This window comes from Pseudophryne corroboree, chromosome 5 (genome assembly GCF_028390025.1).
Source record: "Pseudophryne corroboree isolate aPseCor3 chromosome 5, aPseCor3.hap2, whole genome shotgun sequence".
In the NCBI taxonomy this organism is placed as follows: Eukaryota; Metazoa; Chordata; class Amphibia; order Anura; family Myobatrachidae; genus Pseudophryne; species Pseudophryne corroboree.
Window position 1 is genome coordinate 327,901,528 of NC_086448.1, and position 12,092 is coordinate 327,913,619.

Consider the following 12,092-nt stretch of genomic DNA (forward strand, 5'->3'; position numbering starts at 1 on the left):
AAACCTAAAACAATAGAATGGCTATAACTTTACTTTCTGATGTGAAAATTCGGATTGTGGATTGTCCTCAGTAGCTGACAATATCTGTTTTATTGCCGTTTACATGCCAAGGTACCTTTGTGATGCCGCTCACAATGAGGAATCAGTCATAGAGTGATTGACGGGAAGAGGCCATTTGCTGGTGGTAATGTGGTGTTCTGCAAAACACACAAGCGTGTTGTGACCTTTTTGGGGGCATCTTTGTTAGGATATGGTGCGCTCTGTGCCTGTCTCCTTCTACACAGCAGTCTATGGGCGCATCCCCTAGTGTTAATCCCCTAGTGCCAAGAGTCACTCGGAGGTGGAGCTATGTGATATAATCCCTGCTCCTTCATCTTAGAGTTAGTAAGAGAGTCCTGGTGTGTGCAAGCGTGCAGAACTGAGACCGGGAGTGGATCTCAGCTATAGAGACTCACAGCATTACATTGCATGAATCGCGGCTCTGGAGCTGACGCTGAGCCGGGCACCGCACCTTCACAGCGGGAGTCAGACTGTACGGCTGTGCAGTGCTCCGTCCCTTACCACTGGAGACAGCTTCTGCTGAGATACCGCAGCCACACAAACAGACTGATAAGCACTGCTACCAATCCTGTGTTACCTTGTCTGATATAAGGGGCCAATTACTGTACCTATAACAATAATACTTCCAAGTCACCTTTATTTTTACTGAATAAACCTGCATTACTGTTTAAGTTCATTAAGTGTGTGGACTGATGTCACTACACCAGGCAATCCGCTATACTCTGCCAACAGGTTATGGGCCCAGTCCCATGCCCCAGACCCATGTGTGCCTGAAGATTAACCCCTGAGTGCTTTTAAATAATCACACTGACAAAGATTAAAGTGACATTTTATACAAGTGCAGAAAGGATGTATAACACAGGACACAGTATGAACTTTGCTAAGCTGAAAGGTTCAGAGAACTATGCTACATGGAAGTTTGCCATGGATATGCAGCTTAAGCGGGAAAAGTTGTGGAAGGTCACCATAGACCCAGGAGCAAGTCCAAACCCAGATGACGTAGACTGAGCTATCGGGACAATAGGTTTAGCTGTGGAGCAGCATGTCTATTCAATAGTCAGCAGGAAAGTGTCAGCTAAGGACATGTGGACAGCCCTGCAAAATGCATCTGAAGACAAAGGTCTAATGAGAAGGATAAGTTTGAGACGCATGCTATATGGAACGAAACTGAGTGCCTGCAAGAACATGAATGATTACATTGATAAATTATTGTCGATAGCTCAGCATTTGGCATCTGTGGGGGCACAGGTGGATGAGGAAGAAGTGGCAATGACTAAGTTACAGAATCTGATGCCAGAATTTGATTTTTTGGTGGTTGCTTTAGAGTCAAATGACACTAAGCTAAACAGAGATTGCAACGGCCAAGTTGCTGCAGTTCCAAGAATGTATTCCCATCAAGACCACAGCTGAGGGTTCTGCCTTGATCACAAAGGGCACAAAGTCCAAAAAGCACAAATTCAAAATGTTTTGTATGTCACAAGATAAGACATAAAGCTTCAGATTGCTGAATGAGAAATTCCAGTGGTGCACAGAAGCAGCATGACAAGCCAAACGAGTCAGCACTGAATGTAGCAGTCACAGGAAGGATTGCTGGTGCATGGACTTGGAGGCCAGTAGACATTTCAGTTGCAATAAGCATTGGTTCAATTCTTTAACACCATGTGTTCCCACTACAGTTACAGGGATTGGAAATAAGGTCCTTACTGCATCACAAGCTGGGACAATCACAGTGCGTTTAAGAATTGTAAGAGAAACAGTTGTTACAGATATTCAAGATGTGTTGTACATGCCTGATTTAGGAAGCAATCTCATTGCTATCAGCGTCCTAGAGAAAAAACGCTACAAAGTCCAATTTCAGAAGTGCAAGTGTTTGGTGCAGAATAAAAGAGGGACTGTTATTGCATCAACAACCCAGTGCAACCAACTATATGTCCTGGAAACTGAGGAGTGTACTGCAATGATGGCAACCGATGAAAAACAGTCAATAGAGCTGTGGCACAAATGCCTGGGTCATCTGGGATATGACAACGTCCAGAAATTTCTAGATGTAATGGTAACAGGGATCATCGTGAGCAATGCTGAAAGACCCATGTGTGAGAGTTGCATAAAAGGCAAGCAAACTCTCAAACCCTTTTCCAAAGTCAGTTAATAGAGCAGAGACACCGTTAGTTCTAGTGCACACAGACGTGTGTGGTCCAATAGAGGAAGAATCAATCAGTGGCTACAGGTATTTCATGACTCTCAGTGATGATGCCACAATAATGACACATGCATACTTCCTTAAAAAAAAGAGTAAAGTGGTCAACAAAATTGTGGAATACAAAAACCTAGTGGAGAATCAGACAGGTCTGAAACTAAAAATCCTGAGATCAGACAATGGTGGAGAGTATGATAACAAAGTCTTGGCCGCATTCCTTAGGAAATATAACATAAAACATCAGATAACAATTGATTACACACTGGAAAGGATTAGCATGAGCGGGCAAACAGCACAATTTTTGAAAGAGCACAAACTATGATAAGTGACACTGGCCTGGAAAATAAGTTTTGGGCAGAAGCAGTATCTACTGCAGTATACCTAAAGAATCGTGCCCCTACAGTGGCCATCAAAGGTAAAATGCAACTGGAGGCATGGTCCAGGAAAAAGCCAAATGTCAGTCATATTTGTGTCTTCGGGTGCAAAGCTTTTGCACATATACCAAAGGAGAAAGCTACATCCAAAATCCATAGAATGTATAATGCTCGGATGCTGCTATGAATGCTAAGGATACAGACTTTGGGATGTTACAAGTAAACGTCTTCTTAAATCCAGAAATGTGGTATTCTACGAGACAGCACCACTAACTGGAGCAGTGGAAAAACAAGAAAATTTATTATTGGATGTATAAGCAGCAGAAAGCGTGTCTGAATCTGAGAGTGTTAAAGCAGACAAGTCAGGGAACAGAAGTTACATGAGGAGAAATGAAGGTGTTCCAGCCAGGAAATACAGTGAGGAGTATGCAAACATAGCTTACTGTGAACCTCAAAACATACAGGAAGCAAAGTCAAGCAGTGATTGGACAGACTGGAAGTCAGCAGTTGATACAGAACTGTCAGCACTAAGTGATAACAGTACATGGACTATGGTTGATAGGCCGAGTGACCGTAAAATGATTAAGTACAAGTGGGTTTTCTGCAAGAAGTTGAATGCAGATGGCACAGTAGCTTGTTACAAAGCCCGCCTTGTTGCCAAAGGATATGCCCAGGAATATGGAATTGATTACAGAGATCTACTCACCAGTCGCAAGGTATAGCACCTTAAGGTTAATGATTGCTATTGCTAGACTACATGATCTACTGTTATATCAGCTAGACTTTGATTCTGCAGTCCTGAATGGAGAATTAGTTGAGGAAATTATATGGCATCACCTGAACACTATGATATGGATATATTCCAAACTGGGAAAGTTTGTCTCTTAATAAAGAAACTATACGGCCTCAAGCAATGTGGTCATTGCTGGTATGTAAAGTTGGATGCAGTGCTTCTAGAATTTAACTTTGTTAGGTGAAAGACTGATCACTGCCTATACCACAAAACTATCAAAGAAAAGTTGTTCATCTTAGCGCTGACTATGTGGATGATTTACTTTTGGCAGGTCAAGAAGATCACATCACGGACGTCAAGCACCACCTTAAACAAAGATTCAAGTTGAAAGATCTAGGCCCTGCAAATCATCTATTAGGTATGAAAATTGTACAAAACCTACAAGAGGGAACTGTCACAATTGACCAGCAAACATACATTGAGGCAATAATTTCCAATACGGAATGACAGATGCAAAACCAGTAAGTACTCCCATTGATAAAAGTACAAAGATGGTCAATGCCATGTCACCAAGTAGCAAGGGGGAGATAGAGGAAATGCAAGAAATCCCTTATCAAAATGCTATTGGTAGTTTGATGTATGCAAGATTTGTGACACGACTTCACATCCCACATGCAGTGAGTCGGGCAAGCCAGTTCACAAACAATCCTGGGAGACAACACCAGATTTCAGTAAAGAGAATACTAAGCTACCTCAAAGGTACAAGTTCACTAAAGCTGAGATTTACAAGATCAACCAACAGACACCATCTTAAAAGTATTCTGTGACACCGACTGTGGATTAGATGAGGATGATAGACATTCTTACTGTTTTCACTGGCAGGTGCAGCCGTAAGCTGGTCAAGTAGGAAACAACCCACAGTTGCTCTTTCTACAACAGAGGCAGAGTACATGGTGCTCACAGAAACTTCAAAAGAAGCACTTTGTATAATAGAGACTTTAAGTGAATTAGGTCTTCTTTACCACAGTGAGATCATCAACATAAAGTGTGATAACAAGGGAGCAAATGATCTTTCTTATAGCACAAAGCATCATGGACAATCTAAGCACATTGTTATAAGACATCACTTCATCTGTGAGTTGGTGCAAAACAAGTCCGTCAATGTGGTGTATGTTACATGTGAAGAAAATATTGCCGACATGTTAACAAAATGATTGTCATCACACTTGTTACATGAATTCCTGATGGAAATTGGACTAGAATATGGTTAATGTTGATTTATTCTTACTGTTTTGCTTCACATTATGGTTTTCTGTTACAGGAATGACTTTATTGATTTGTTTGATAATATGTCTTTAAATTTGTGACCGGAGACAGTCTTAAGCGAGGGGGAGTGCTATGATATGGTGCGCTCTGTGTCTGTCTCCTTCTACACAGCAGTCTATGGGCGTATCCCCTAGTGTTATTCCCTTAAGGCCAAGAGTCACTCGGAGGTGGAGCTATGTAATGTAATCTTTGCTCCTCCATCTTAGAGTGAGTAAGAGAGACTGAGTCCTGGTGTGTGCAAGCGTGCAGAGCTGAGACCGGGAGCAGATCTCAGCTACAGAGACTCACAGCGTTACATTGCATGTATCATGGCTCCAGAGCTGACGTTGAGCCAGGCGCCGCACCTTCTTCACAGCGGGAGTCAGACTGCATGGCTTACCACCGGAGACAACTTCTACTGAGATACCGCAGCCACAGAAACAGACTGATAAATACTGCAAACAATGCTGTGTTACCTTGTCTGATATAAGGGGCCAATTACCTATAACAATAATACATCCAAGTTACCTGTGTGCTTATTGAATAAACCTGCATTACTGTTTAAGTTCATTAAGTGTGTGGACTGACGTCACTACACCAGGCAATCCGCTATACTCTGCCAACAGTCTTGACATGTGAATTTAATCCCGTGCACATAAAACATGGTGCCAGGGTTGCAGATCCCGCGGCTATTCTGTGTGGCCATGGAGACACTCAGGAAGTCTATGTTCCTTGCATCTGTATCGTACTTGCATTGGAGTACGCAGTTCTGAGCATGTTGCGATGGCTTTGGTGGGTGTCTCTGTTCACTTTTGGGTGGCTGTTACAGTAGCGACACCTCACAGTTCTATTACTAAAAAAGATTGATGCTGCATCTGCATTGTTAAAGCATCTGAATAAGGCTCCTAGTGCGGAGGACAGCTGAGAAATATGTTACTAATTTGCTTTAAATTCTGCAATTAATAATTTATGTTTACGTCTTAATAATGTCAGCATTAACTGTCAATAATGGTGCAAAATAGAGCCATTATTGACATAAACTTTGTAAGGCATCCTGTCTCATTTATTTTTGTTTTAGTTTCTATCTCAAAGTCTTATATATTTGCAGTACAGTCAGTTTGCTTTTTACCATCAACTTTTTTTTAACTTGGAAGTTCAATTTAATTTAAAAAGAATCCATATGTATGCAGTGATCTTGTGCACTGTTATAGTGGTGGAGAACCTTCTATTCATCATATAGTAGTAGTTTATGATTTCCATGTGTGCAAAAATTCTTCCAAGCATCATTAAGTAGATGATGGGATGGGTTGCACCTCTTGTAGTGTCAGCCAATTGCATTTGGTGAGCGAGTCCATATATGAAAATCCAGTTAACCCATAGGCAGTCATGAATATAGCTCTTTACAGATTACTGGTTCCGCATTTCATTATAACCAGGATAAATTTTGTTCATGCTGAGCTCTGCTAAAAATGCATTGACTCTCATTCATCAAAGTCCGGAAGAAGTCACACTCTGTGCCTCTACAAAAAATCAGCCATTCCTGCTAGGGGAAGTCCAGCATTTTCTAATCAGACATTAAAAGAAATCCCTGCAACTTTTATTTGTTTTTTTACTAAAAAAAAAAAAAGTTTACAAGGCAAACATTATTATCCAGTCCACTTGGTCAAGTATACTAAATAGGATTTCAAGTTGTGTGGATGTGTGGCTGTTAGCAAGGGCAGTTTAGTGTCTAACTGGGAAACATAGCAGTAGCATTACCGTAGGGTGCATTTACAGCGGCATTTCTCGCAGACATTTACAGTGAGTGCAGGATTGTAAAGGATCATGTTGGTGAGTGAGAATTGCTGCTTGCATCAGTTTTCTGTTTCCTTTATATTCCAATGTAGCAAACAAGTAAAAAAAAAAACATGGATGGCCTATGTAAATTAATAGGAAAATGGGGACAGGATGTACTTACCGCAAAATGCGGTCAAAGCGCCAAAGATTGTAGAGGTTTGACAGCATTCACCATATGTACAAAGCTATGGGAAGCAAAACTTTTCAGAGATTCTTCCTGATAGGCAACACCATCCTATGGTAGTCTAAGGGCTTCTTTTCATATAATTCTCTGAGAGCAAGCCAATGTGCCTTGTGGCTCATAAATGCACTGACCAACAGCTGCACATGCATGGAAGGACTTCTGGAGTTAATAAACCTGGAAGTCCTCTCATAGCAAAGGACAGCTCTGCATGTGATCAGTGGTGGGATGTATTGCATTCCATATGCGGTGCTTGATGCATTCCGGGTCATGTAGGGTTTATGTACTGGCCAAGTTTGCAAGAATAAACCAATGTTTTTCATTTGCAAATTAAAACAGAAACTTTTATAGTATTATGTAGTCATTTGGTTTTCTGTATTTGATGAATCTGCATCTTGATAGAGGAACTGGGTAAATAAAAAGGAATGTACATTGTGTAATGGCCATTCAGCTTAAGTTATTTTCATTCCATAAAAATTGTTTGTCATGGAACTGCAATCAGAGCAGAAAGAGAACAGGTTATGTGTCTCTTGGTGTCTTGTAATATTGATTATTTCTTCTCTTCTGAAAAATAAAGATTCTCTGGTGATATTTTACTTTATCGCAACATAACATTTAGGAAGTCTGTAAATGGCAAGCATTACTTTTTATAGAAATTCCCCCTTGACTTTTTCAGCAGGAGGTCCTAGATGTGCCCCTTGTCAGCACGTTTCACCTCTCTGATTACCACTCAAGGGTGTAAACAAAGAGGCATTGCTATGGTAACCAATCTTTTGACGTACTAAGAAAAGCAGTAGTGACAAAACTATTTTGTGGATGGAAAGATGGTCATAATACAGTGACCAAAGCATCAAATGTATTTTCTGCTGCTGCAAAATATAGTTATAATTTATAGTAGCTAAGAGATGCAAACATATGTTTAAGCAGACTAATTAGTGTTAATGGTTTGTAGTCATTATGTCCACTTTCAGAATATCAACATGGATATAATGTTCACATGGTCATTATGTCAACATATTTATTTTCGTCAGCCACAATGTCGACAGTACATGTTACTGTCAGGTTTAGGGTTCGGCAGTGTTCAGCGTTAGGGCTAGAATAAGGTTAGGGCTCTATTCTGAACACCTCACACCTCACAATATTGTTTTTAGGCCAAAAGGTTGCACCAAGGTGGTTGTATGACTAATCTAAGCGACACAAGTGTGCGGCACAAACACCTGGCCCATCTAGGAATGACACTGCAGTGGCAGACAGGATGGCAGATTTAAAAACTAGGCCCCAAAGGGCACATCATGCAAAGAAGAAAAAGAGGTGCAATGAGGTAGCTGTATGACTAAGCTAAGTGACACAAGTGTGCGGCACAAACACCTGGCCCATCTGCAAAGAAGAAAAAGAGGTGCAAGATGGAATTGTCCTTGGGCCCTCCCACCCACCCTTATATTGTATAAACAGGGCATGAACACTTTAACAAACCAACAATTTCAGCAACAGGGTCTACCACATGACTGTGGCTGAACTGACTGGTTGTTTGGGCCCCCACCAAAAAAGAAGCAATCAATCTCTCCTTGCACAAACTGGCTCTACAGAGGCAAGATATCGACCTCATCCTCCGATTCCTCACCCCTTTCACTGTGTACATCCTCCTCCTCACAGAGTATTAATTCGTCCCCACTGGAATCCCCCATCACAGGTCCCTGTGTACTTTCTGGAGTCAATTGCTGGTGAAGGTCTTCCCAGAGGAATTTATAATTAATTTTGATGAACATCATCTTCTCCACATTTTGTGGAAGTAACCTCCTACGCCGATCGCTGACAAGGTTACCGGCTTCAGTAAACACTCTTTCGGAGTACACACTGGAGGGGGGGCAACTTAGGTAAAATAATGCCAATTTGTGCAAGTGCATCCAAATTGCCTCTTTTTCCTGCCAGTATACGTACGGACTGTCTGACATGCCTACTTGGATGCTGTTACTCATATAATCCTCCACCATTCTTTCAATGGTGACAGAATCATATGCAGTGACAGTAGACATGTCAGTAATCGTTGGCAGGTCCCTCAGGTCGGACCAGATGTCAGCACTCGCTCCTGACAGCCCTGCATCACCACCAGCGGGTGGGCTAGGAAATCTTATCCTTTTCCTCGCAGCCCCAGTTGCGGGAGAAAATGAAGGAGGAGCTGTTGAAGGGTCACGTTCCTCTTGAGTTGACAATTTTCTCGCCAGCAGGTCTTTGAACCTCAGCAGGCTTTTGTCTGCATGAAAGAGAGATAAAACGTAGGCTTTAAACCTAGGATAGAGCATGGTGGCCAAAATGTAGTGCTCTGATTTCAACAGATTGGCCACTCTTGAATCCTGGCAAAGCGAATGAAGGGCTCCATCCACAAGTCCCACATACTTTGCGGAATTGCTCCATCTTAGCTCCTCCTTCAATTTCTCCATCTGCTTCTGCAAAACCCTGATTAGGGGAATGACCTGACTCAAGCTGGCAGTGTCTGAAATGACTTCACGTGTGGCAAGTTCGAAGGGTTGGAGAACCTTGCACAAGACGGAAATCATTCTACACTGTGCTTGAGTCAGGTGCATTACCCCTCCTTTGCCTATATCATAGGTGGATGTATAGGCTTGAATGGCCTTTGCTGCTCCTCCATCCTCTGAAGCATATAGAGTGTTGAATTCCACCTTGTTACCACCTCTTGCTTCAGGTGATGGCAGGGCAGGTTCAGGAGTGTTTGATAACGCTACAGTCTTTGGCACGCGGTGGCTGAATGCAATTTTTTGGACAACCAACAGCAGCTCCTGCATGCCCCTGTCACTTGAAAAAAAAAATCTGCACCACCAAATTAATCGTATGATCAAAACATGGGATGTGCTGGAATTTACCCAGATGTAATGCACGTACAATATTGGTGGCATTGTCCGATATCACAAATCCCCAGGAGAGTCTAATTGGGGTAAGCCATTGTGCAATGATGTCCCTCGGTTCCCGTAAGAGGTTGTCAGCAGTGTGCATCTTACGGAAAGCAGTGATACATAGAGTAGCCTGCCTAGGAACAAGTTGGCATTTGCAAGATGCTGCTACTGGTGCCACTGCTGTTGTTGCTGCGGGAGGCCATACATCTACCCAGTGGGCTGTCACAGTCATATAGTCCTTAGTCTGCCATGTTCCTCTTGTCCACATGTCCGTGGTTAAGTGGACAGTGGGTACAACTGCATTTTTTAGGACACTGAGGACACTTTTTCTGACGTCTCTGTGCATTCTCAGTATCTACAATGAAAATATAAAAAGTATGACTCTTGTTTGGGCGCACTCTTATTGTATCTTAATATCTACTGATGAGTGATGTGCGTAAAATATGATATAGTCTTTATTTCTACTCATAAAATCAATGGGAACTCAGCAAAAACAAAACAAAACAATATGGTTGGACATGAATGAACATTAACATACCAACAAGGAAAAGATCTATTCCGAAAAAAATGGAATGTTCAGATCTTGATTATACTTAGATACATGCATATAGGAAGATACTGTAGCTACATGCCATGCTGCTTCCGTCTGCCAAAGATCTGTACAAACTGTGTTTGTATTAATACAGTCCTGGATTGGGTTGATTTCATGAGAGGGAGAACCCACAAACTGAAATCCGACCCTGATAGTTTACCACTGTCTTGGATTAGATACAAAGGGTAAAACAGGGATGGGATCTCAATCCAAAGAGTAGTAGGAACGAGTATTAGTGGTGATCCTGCTGTTAGTGTTATTCCACAGGGAATGTGGTCTTCCTACTTCACTGGGTATTCCCTAGCGGTCGCCCATCTAGGTACTGACCCAGCCCACCTCCGTTTAGCTTCCAAGATCGGACGAGATTGGGCGTAAGCGTAGGGGTATGGTCGTAGGAGGACTTACCCTGTACCACCAATGAGAGTGCACCGAAAAGGAGGGATTGTTTCCTCCTTGGGAAAGGGATGATGGGATAAATGGGGAAGAAGAATAGTATTGGATCTTGTAGACGTGAATCTGCTGTCCCCGTTAGACGGAAGAGATGTGTCTCCTAAGGGGACACGCTCCCCAGAATCGTGGATGAGAGTTCACAGAAGGAAGAAAAGGATGAAAAAGAAGTATAGTGAAAGTAGATTGTAGGTCCACATGAGTGTGGGGTCCCTATTGGTCCCTTTGATAGTTGAGTACTTAAGAATCCTGGGTCAAATGGTTCACTATTACAATTTCCAAAAATGCAATAACACTGGATGTAACATTGGCTTTGTATACATACGTCCGTACTATTCCTGATCTCTGATAAGTATTATGGCATTAATAATATCCCACAGTTCTCAAATGTAAGAGCTGAAAACTGAGGGTTTGTACAGTGAATAAAGTAACACAGAAAAAGTAATAATTTGAGACCTACTGAAATAGTATAGACACAGTTTAGGGTATCTACAGTAAACCAGATGCGGGACCACACACCACCTGTCCTTCTTGCATTTAGTGAGTGATTATCAAATTGTACAATACACCTTAACTAGGAGCGCCAGTAGTGACGGTAACAATAATTCTTTTTTGAAAGGATAAATAAGTTGCTGGAGCATAAAGAACCTAGTCAATTGCAACAATTTAAGTATTGAAAAACACACATGCAATTGTCAGACAAGCGAGATGCCCGCAGGAAAAAAATAGGATAGAAAAAACACATTTTGAGATACCTAAAGCAGACTTAAATGCGGGACCACACTCCACCTGTTCCTATTGATTCAATGAGTGATTGTACAGATATATAATGCACCTAGGAGCGCCAGCAATGATAGTAGCCAAAATTTTCACTGCAAAAATGAGTGTTAAGCTGGAGCATCAAATCTAGTTATATGAAGCAGGTAAGTATTAAATATCACCCATATGGTCTTCAGGTAGGCGAGGTGCCTGCAGGGAAAACGCGTTTCACCCAGTCACGGGCTTGTTCACTTCCATTCAGAGCATTCTCGGTATCGCCTGCCTAGTGAAGTGGAATTTAGATGGGATTTGATACCAGGGACACAGTATCTGAAACAATTCTCTAAGTCCCACTGAACTAATGGTGGATACTGGACGCACGTCTAACACCAACATAGCTGTCAAGGCCTCAGTTATCCGCTTTGCAAAAGGATGACTGCTGTCATATTTCATCTTCCTCACAAAGGACTGTTGGACAGTCAATTGCTTAGTTGAAGTAGTACAAGTGGTCTTCCGACTTCCCCTCTGGTATGACGATCGACTCCCAGCAGCAACTACACCAGCAGCGGCGGCAGCAGCAACAGCAGGCGTTCTGCTCAAGGATCCTCCGGAGGAATCCTGGTTAGGAGAGGACTCCTCAGTTTTGCCAGTGACATGGCTTGCAGGACTACTGACTTTCCTGACTGAGGAGGAAGTTGA

At 42.2% G+C, this 12,092-nt stretch overlaps 1 protein-coding gene and 1 pseudogene across 2 annotated transcripts in view; one reads left to right on the plus strand and one right to left on the minus strand.

Moving 5' to 3' along the window:
- The window catches only part of POU6F2 (POU class 6 homeobox 2), a 677,794-nt gene that overhangs the window by 604,162 nt on the left and 61,540 nt on the right, over positions 1–12,092 (plus strand). The gene's annotated exons all lie outside the window — the stretch shown is intronic.
- LOC134931621 (5S ribosomal RNA) lies at positions 10,466–10,584 on the minus strand (annotated as a pseudogene).